Raw genomic sequence first — 9,166 nt, 5'->3', positions numbered from 1 at the left:
TTCCAATGCAATTAATCCTTTAATTTCCTGGCTGCTGGTACCAAGAGTGTTGATTGTGGAACCAAGCAAGCTGAAGTGTAAACAATGTATCTTCACCATCTACCATGATGCTGCCAATTGGCCCAGTGGTGAGAATCTGTTTTCTTGATGTTAAGTTTCAATTCATATTGAAGGCTGCAGTTCTTTTTTTTTTTAATTTTTTTTGTCACAATAAAGTTTATTATGAAAACAGGCTGCATGGGGACAAATACATTTAAGTTGGGTGGCTCAGGTGAAATAATGTGGCTCAGGTGAAATAATGCGGCTTCTTGACATTGATGCCATACTCGCTGAGAGGAGTCAAATCCTCCATGGTTAGAGTGTACTTGCGGTCCTTGCTCTTGCTTCTGGAGCTGCCAGAGGCTGTACCCTTCATTTTGCAGTGCTGTAGGGCATCGTTGGCAATATCTGAGATGAATTTCTGAGCAGCTAGGGAGATGAGCCGAATTATGCGTGGATCCGAGGCCTCAAAGTCAGCATGGTTTAGGTAGTAACCAGTCACTGCATCTGGGATCGTGGGTGTGTAATCTTCCAGCTGCATCAGGAAGTCCACGAGCGGCGTGCTGGACACCACCGGCTTCACGTCCCCGTTGGCTGCGCTCGGCAGTACATAAACCCCGTTAGACATGGCACCTTCGGGGGGCGCCGCGCCGCCTGCTGACACGGGAACCTCCCCTCGCCCTTGGGCCGGCTCCCCTGCCCGCGCCGCTACGGGGCCCGTGCCTCCAGACACAGCTCCAGCTCCGGGCCCCCCTGCGGTCCCCGCGGGGCTGGCCTTGTTCTCGGCAGCCGTGCTGACAGGCAGTGCGGCGGGGGCCGATACCGGCGGCGCAGGCACCGGGGCCGAGGCGGCGTTGGCCGGCGCCACCTCGGGATCCGCGCCGGAGCCGCTGCAGCTCATCGGGCCGGAGGGAGAGGCGGCGAACCTTAATTTTTTTTGTTGTTGTTTTATTATTTTTGTGTGCGTGTACCGTCAAATCAGATCTGACTGGTACAGGAGGAGATTGACCCTTCTTCCCCGGCAGAGCATCTGGTGGATTTGAACCGTTCGCCTCTGGGATTGTAGTTGCAGCTCCTTGCCACTAGGACACCAGAGCTCCCCTAAGGCTGCAGTTCTTGACCTTCTGCAGCAAATGCCTCAGGTGCATTCCTTAGATGTTTCAGCTCATGTACTTTGGGCATGCTCTCAAGAGGCACCAGTCCTTAGGAAAAGGCATCACACTTGGAAAAGCAGAGGTCAATGAAAAAGAGATAGATTCTCAATGAGATCGATTAACTCAGTAATTGCAACAACTGATTTGAGCATCACAAAAATGATAAGGACAACATAGGGTCGGGCAAGGTTTAGATCTATTGTTCATGGAATTACTATGAGTTGTAGTTGGCTCAGCAATATTTAACCACATTGACAAGGATCTGTAGGTTCCAAGAGCAGCTGAGTTTGTACCTAAGAACTGAAATCTTACAGAAGAAATCTCCTCAAGTATCTTGAAAGAGAGGAAAAGGAATTAAAACCCAAACTATGGGTGGGGTTATGGAGGAAGCTGAGCTCTGGCTTGCTTATCAACAGCATTGAACACAGTTGGGAAGAAGGAGGAAGATGCTCAGAATCTTTATTTGATGAGGTTTGTGTAAACATTTTTCCTTTTGTTACCTCTCTCTTTTGCTATTTGATGGAGAGAAGCACAGAAAAGAAATTCATTTACACCATCAGGTAAAGTATAGAATTTGGACTGCTTCCCTCATAGTTTTCTGACATTTCTCCTCACATGTAAGAGGTACACGCACACTTGCCAGTTACAAAAAGGAAAATCAAAAGAGGCAATCAGATATAGCTTATCACATTGCTATGGCTCTTGATAGTAACACTTCATAAAACCTACTCTGGCAATGAAGGTCGTTTTACATGGGAGTGAGTCAGGGGGAAGGAGTGGTAAGGTTTTTCTAAGGTGCCTCACTATTCTACCACTTGGGAGCATTGCACTGAACACAAATGTCTATGTTAATAAACAAAATTAAATCATCTTCAGAGACTCTCAGCAGCCATGGGAAATTTTCTGTAAATAAATATTTCTTTTGCATGGACATCCATGACCTTATGACCATAGATTCTACAGAATGGGATCATGAAAGAGACCCAATCCTGGACTTGCCATTCACCTTGAACAAGCTAGTTACTTTCTCTAAGGCTCTGCTCCAGCTTTTATAAGAATGTACAAGATTCCATCTCTCTCACTGAGAGGATTAAGTAAATGAAAGTGCCTAGAATGTGTCTAAATGTTAATAGTATGTGTTATCTTGATGTAATTCTACAGAGCATGGACTTCTCACCCCACCTGCTTTACTTTGACATTGGGAAGGAGAGAAGATCACTGTGCCTGACGCAAAGAGTAAAGAAAGTTGCTCAAAGTCGAAGTGCTTCAAACAAGCATACCCCTTATAGTTCTGTGAAGGCCAGAATCTACTCTATATGCGGTTAGGTCTTTCTAGCCTTAAAATTAATGACTTAGAACTGTTTGAACTACGAAGCAGTTGAACCTAGCAGGTAGGGAAAGAAAACAAGTAATTGCTGGTAGGTACCCTGTAGTGGGCCAGATAGACACAGTGACTGGGTTAAGAGGGGAAGGAAGGTGTGTCAGAGACAGTGAGAGTGGTTCAGGACAGGACAGGGTTAAAAGCTATTGTGCATAGGGTCGCTATATGGTTGTTTATGTTTATTGACTATGCAAAGGTGTTTGACTGTGTGGATCTATAAAATGAGGATAATGCTAATACATATCTCATAGGGTTGTTGTGTGGAATAAAAAAAAACCTCCCGTGTATAAATCATTTATTATAATGTTGGTAAGTAGTTGGTGCTTCATATAATGTTATTAATGATGGTAATATTACATACTGTTATTAACTTTCTCTAATTCCCAACTTTGTCCAGCTCAAGATGATTATTGTTAAGGAGAACCTGATAAATGTCCTGTAAAGCAAGACCAGGAAGGGACATGGGACTTGGAGGAGGAGGGAGGTGTATGGATGCCATTAAACATTGGGCCTTGCTGGCCATGAGGTGTCGAGGCACTTCTGAGAGCAGGCAAGTGGTTCTGGGTTACCCAGTAATCAGGATAAGCATGGGTTTACTTGTGCTTATTTACCAATCTATAGTGACCGATCTCACATATAATAAAAGACAAACACATTCAAGATTCTGCTTCTGAGTGTGGGTAGCATCTCTATCTCTACTAACTCCACAGTGTCCTTCTGAAGATTCAAATCCTTTAAATTTGCACTCTCTGACAGGGACAGAGTTCTACATGCAAGGTAATCATGGGTTTCCTTGGGCTGGCTTTCCGCTCCGGACTGGGCTTTCCCAGATTAGTAAACAAGTAAAATAAATTTATCTTCCTTACTGAGTAAGCCACACTGTAGCCAAGACTCCAGACACTTCATTTTCACAAGAGTTCTAGATAAAGTAGTATACTTAGTACTTTTTTCTGCCACTTGGTATTTATTATAATCTCGACTGGGGTCCAGGGGACTAAAAATAAGACTTAAAATACACTTATCAGGGCTCCAGTGTACCTGATTGGTTCACACCTGCTTGATCCATGACAGTCTCAGAAACATCTAGCTCAATCAAACCAATCGGCTATCAGCATAGTGTGTTCTTATCAGTGCCCAAGTTCTGAGAAAACCATAAGATTTTGTCCGACTAATGTGTTACAGCTCTACTTTTCCAGCTCCCGTAGCACTGTTCCTGGAAAAGTGGCTCAATCTCAGGATGTTGTTTCTTCCAAATCTTGGGTGGGGTTTTGGTTTTGGTTTGTTTTGGGTCTTTCCCCCCTCAGTTTGAAGTCTTCCTGTGACACATCCCAACCAGGCTGAAAGTCAAGTGATGCCTCCCTTACAAATTACCCAGAACTCAGAGGATAAGGTATCACCCATGCTGGAGCCCACAAGCTCTCTTAGCTGGGGTGATGGAAATCAGGAAGCTGTCTGCTTTCAGTCACACTTTGCTCTTGTTCAGAGAGTGCCATGTAGATAGTTTTATAGTTAACACAGGAAGGTCATGAAGTGAATCTGATTGAGTAAGAAAACCATTTATGACAGGAAGTGTTAAAGGTTTTTCTTTCATTTCCCCCATCTGTCCTCCTGTTGCCAATGCACTATCCACAAGTCATCAATTCCATCTGCTTCTCTAGTCAACATTGTTGTTTATAGATGCCTTTGAGTACATTCCAATTCACAGTGGCCCCATGTAACAGTAGAACTGCCCTACATGGTCTTTGCAATTACTTGCTAGGCATAAGAGAGTTGGGCAATGACCAAAGATGACAGAAGAAGAATTGATGCCTCTAGAGAAGAGTACTGAATAAACCATGGACTCTTAGGAGAACAAACAGGTTCATCCTAGAGAAGGTGAAACCAAGCTACTTCTTGGAGGCAAGGATTTTGAAACTCCATTTCAGAAACTTTGGGCATGTGGCCAGGAGGGGCCAGTCTTTGGAGAAGTCATATCATCTGCATAAATAATAGTTGATAATAAATCTTCCTCTAATCCAGATGTCACTTTCTTTATATGGGGTCCAGTTTTTTTAAATTGTTTGTTCAGCATACAGATTTAATGTTGTTGTTATATGCCATCAAGTGGGAACAGACTCAGAGCTGACCTTCCAGTGAGTTTTCAAGGGTGTAAATTATATAGAAGGAGATTATCTTTCTTTGTCCTATGGAGCAGCTGGTAGATTTGAATACTCTGCCTTTGGGTTGGCAGTACAGCTCCTTACCACTAAACTACCAGAGCTCCCTCTGTTGAAGAGCCAGTATGTACGATGAAAGAATACAACCCCGACACCTTTCCTCATGTTAAACAATGTAGTATTCTCTTTTTCTATTTGAATTACTGTTTCTTGATCCACGTCCAGGTTCCCCATGAGCACAATTAAATGTTCCAGAATTCCCATCCTTCTCAATGTTATCTCTGATTTATTATGATCCACACAGTTCAATGCTTTTGCACAGTCTATGAAACACAATGAAACATATTTCTGATATTCTCTGTTTTCAGCCAAGATCCATCTGATATCAGCAATAATATCCCTCCTTGGCCCCCTCTGAATCCTGCTTTAATTTCTGAAAGTTCCCTGTTACTATACTGCTCCAAACATTTCTGAATAATTCTCTGTGTGCAATAATAGTTATATTGTTTTGTATTTTAGGTATTTTGTTGTTGTTTTTATGTGCCTTCAAGTCACCTGTGACTCATAGTGATCCTATGTACAACAGCCCTAAACCCTGCTCTATCTTGTGCCAATTTTATTGTCTCTGACACACCTACCCCTATTACCCCAGTCACTAAATCAACACATCTCATCGAGGGTCTTCCTCTCCTGCACTGTTCCTCCATCCTCCCAAGCATAACATCCTTCTCCAGAGATTAGTCCCTCTGCAATATGTCCAAAGTATGTCCAATGAAGCTTCACAATCCTTGCCTCCAAGGAGCAGCCTGGTTTAAACCGCTCCTGGAAAAACCTGCTTTCTGTAGCAGTCCATAATATATTCAATACTCTTCTCCAACACCAAAGCTCAAACACATCAATTCTTTTTCTATCATTCCTAGTCATACCAGAGGAACGTCTGCCTGTGTTTCACTGACTATGCAAAGACATTTGACTGTGTGGAACACAACAAACTGGCTAACTCTGAGAAAAATGGGAAACCCAGAACACTTGATCGTGCTAATATGAAACCTATACTTGGACCAGGAGGCAGTCTTCAGAAAAGAGCAAGGAAACGCATGGTTCAAAATTGGGAAGGGTAAAAAAAATAAAATAAACTAAAAAAATTGGGAAGGGTATATGCCATGGATGTGTCTTAGCTCCATACCTTTTTCAGTCTGTATGCAGACAGATTATCTGAAAGGCTGGGATCTATGAAGAGAAATGTGGCATCAGGATTTGATGTAGACTTATCAACAATCTGCATTATGCAAATGACACAGCACTGCTTGCTGAAACTGAGGAGGTTCTGAAGCACTTGCTGCAAAAGGTCAAGGACTACAGCCTTCAATATGGATTGAAGTTCAATATCAAGAAACAAAGATTCTCACCACCAGACCGATTGGCACCATCGCAATGGATGGTGAAGAGATTGAGATTGTAAACAGCTTTAGTTTGCTTGGCTCCACAATCAACACTTTTGGCACCAGAAGCCAGGAAATTGAAAGATGTATTGTGTTGGGAAAGTCTGCTGTCAGAGACCTCTCAAAGTATTGAAGAGCAATGATGTCAGTCTAGAAACTAAGGTGCACCTGATACAGGCCATGATCTTTGCAATCACTTGCTATGCATCAGAGAGTATTTTGTTGGCTTGCCTTCTTTTGGAGTGGGTATAAATATACGTCTTTTTCAGTCTGTTGGCCAGGTAGCTCTCTTCTAAATTTCTTGGCATAGTTGAGTGAGCATGTCCAGAGGAGCATCAGTTTGTTGAAACAGGTCACTTTGTATTCCAACAATTCCTGGAACCTAGACTTTCACCAAAAACTTCCGTGCAGCTTGAACTTCTTTCTTCATTACCATTGTTTCTTGATCCTATGCTACTTCCTGAATGGTTTAGTGCCAACCAATTCTTTCTGGTACAGTGACTGTATTTTATACATTTTGTTTTAATGTTTCTTCCTGTAACATTCAATATTTTTCCCATAGAACTTTTCAGTGTTGGTAACTGGAACTGTAATTTTTTTTTTCTTCAGTTGGAGTAATTCTGAGAATATTCTTCCTTTTTGGTTTTCTAACTTCATTTCTTTGCAAATTTCATTATAATATTTTGCTTTGTCTTTTCAAGTGGCTTTTTATATTATTCTGTTATGTTTTCTTTTCTCATCGATTCTTCATTTTGCTTTAGCTTCTCTATATTTTAGAGCAATTGCAGAATCACTTCTGACATCCATTTTGGTTCCTTCTTTCATTCCTGACTTTTTAACGACCTTGTGCTTTCTTCCTGTATGATGTCCTTGATATTATACCACAATTCATCTGGTCTTTGTTCGTTAGTGTTCAAATCATTCAGTGTATTTATGTGACAATCTCGAAATTCGAGGTGGCTTACACAAGGGCAACATTATTTGCTATGACTCTTACTGGTAGCATCTTTGTCAAATTTATTCACCACTGTGAATAAGTCCAGAAGTGAATCTTAATCAGAATAAGTGCAAAGTAATAACTGCAACAAATTAGGTACTTCAGAGACTTACTATCTTAATGTACTAACTACCAAAATCCACTGGACAAAATAGTCTCCTTTCATAAATTAATAACTTGTTGCCACCTATAGATCACTCTTTGTTAACACTTAAGCTGTGAAAATCCCACAAAGCTTCTCTAGAAGGCACAGTCTTGCCATAAACTGGAATTGACTCTATTCCAATGGATTTGTTTGTTTTAAGGGCATGGAGAAGTGTATGGATTTGTAGGCAGTATAAATGGAGCACAAGGTGACAAGGCTCCAGAGAGATGCAATATTTCCAAATATCTTCAGGACAGTTTGTAGATAGGAAGTCTATGCCACCTTCATCAGTTTTCCAGCATTTGAAGGCATCACGTCCTCTCCAGAGAGAGAACACAGGTGTAGTGGTCCGACCTTTCCTCCAAGTCTCTCCCAAGCCTGAGGGTGTGGTTAGTGGCCTCTACAATGGACGTTCTCCTCCCTCTCCTCACTAGGAGCATCCTGCTTTTATCCAGTATGTCCAGAAATATTCTTGTCTTTGACTCCTTGCAATCAGAGAATGTGTGGTCATTTGATTAAGATCTGCCCACTGAGGAGTAGTCAGTGCATGAAGTATCTGGTAAAGTCAGCCAAAAGGCAGATTAACTGACATATACTTTGTTTGTTTCTCCCATTTTCCTTCCTGGAACATAGATATGATAATGAGAGGTAGAACAACCGTCCTGTGGCTATGAAGATGAAAACACAAATGAACAAAGATGAAAAAGAAGAGGGAAAAAAATGTGGAAGGAACCATGATTCCATCCGTGGAGTTGGACCTCTAACCTTGGAGTGTTTCTTTTTGGGCAATTTCTCCAATGAGAACAATTTTTTCTCTATTTAATGAAACACATTTTTCTCAAGTTTCACTTACATATGCAATCTTGAGTGCCAGAAACTAAGAATGAAAGAAAACCAGTACCCATCGTCAGACCTACTGTAGTTCTGAATCATGGCACCCTCTCACCGAGTTTCTGAGGCAGTAAATCTTCGCCATGGGGCAGCTAGTAGGTTTGAACTACCAGCTTTTCAGTCAGCAGACCAACACTTATCCTACTCCTACTACTCCAGCAGAGTTCCTTCAAAATGGGAGAAGAAACTTGACATTTATGTTTCCATTTTCTCTGGCTCCATCTCTATTTAAAAGTGGATTATCCTCAGGTCACATGCATTCTTGGTTACCTGTTCCATGTGTTAACTGCAGGGCCTGCTTTTGTTGGGGAAAGGGTTTACAGCCTGAGGCTGTGAAGGAAAATATCAGGACTCCTAGTCGTGATCACGCATCTAAGTATTTTGTGATCTCCAAAGCAGACTTTTAGAAACCAGCTGAATATTTTGTTCTCCATCTGCCTAACTCATGTGTCCATCTTTTAGTGAGTGCAACATTTAGAATTTGTTCTTAGTTGCCATGGAGTTGGCTCTGAGTTATGGTGACTTTATGTTCAACAGCATGAATGCTTTGCCATCCTCCTGGTCAACCTTTGTTTGGATCTTTTGTTGCTGCTGTTACATCAATCCATTGAGGACCTCACTCACAGACACTTGACCGCCTGAGACTCCAGCACTGTTTGGAGGAAAACAACTGGATCTTGTGAGCCACCTTCTCTGTAGTTTAGATTCTGGAGTGCCACTGAAAGAGGAGCTGTTGTTGGGGGCTGTCTCATTGATTCTGGCTAAAAGTGACTTCCTATGCAGAGTATAATTTCCCTATGAGGTCTTCCTTTGGGGAGATCTGTAATCTTTGCAGTCAAGCATTAGACAACTAGATCTTTCTCCCAAAGAGCCACTGCTGAGTAGGTTTGAACCACCAGCTTTTCCGTTTGTAGCCAAGTGCTTAATGATTAGTGCACCAGCAGGACTCTTTGATGGAAGG

The 9,166-nt window shown here is 42.0% G+C and overlaps 1 pseudogene; it reads right to left on the bottom strand.

The window, feature by feature from the left end:
* Positions 1 to 286: 286 nt before the first annotated feature.
* Positions 287 to 940, bottom strand: LOC102858126 (annotated as a pseudogene).
* Between the last annotated feature and the right edge of the window lie 8,226 nt (positions 941 to 9,166).

This window comes from Elephantulus edwardii, unplaced genomic scaffold, assembly GCF_000299155.1.
Source record: "Elephantulus edwardii isolate Elephantulus edwardi_28Jun2011 unplaced genomic scaffold, EleEdw1.0 scaffold00155, whole genome shotgun sequence".
In the NCBI taxonomy this organism is placed as follows: Eukaryota; Metazoa; Chordata; class Mammalia; order Macroscelidea; family Macroscelididae; genus Elephantulus; species Elephantulus edwardii.
Note: the sequence above shows the minus strand (reverse complement) of the source record. Positions and strands in the feature narration are given on the sequence as shown.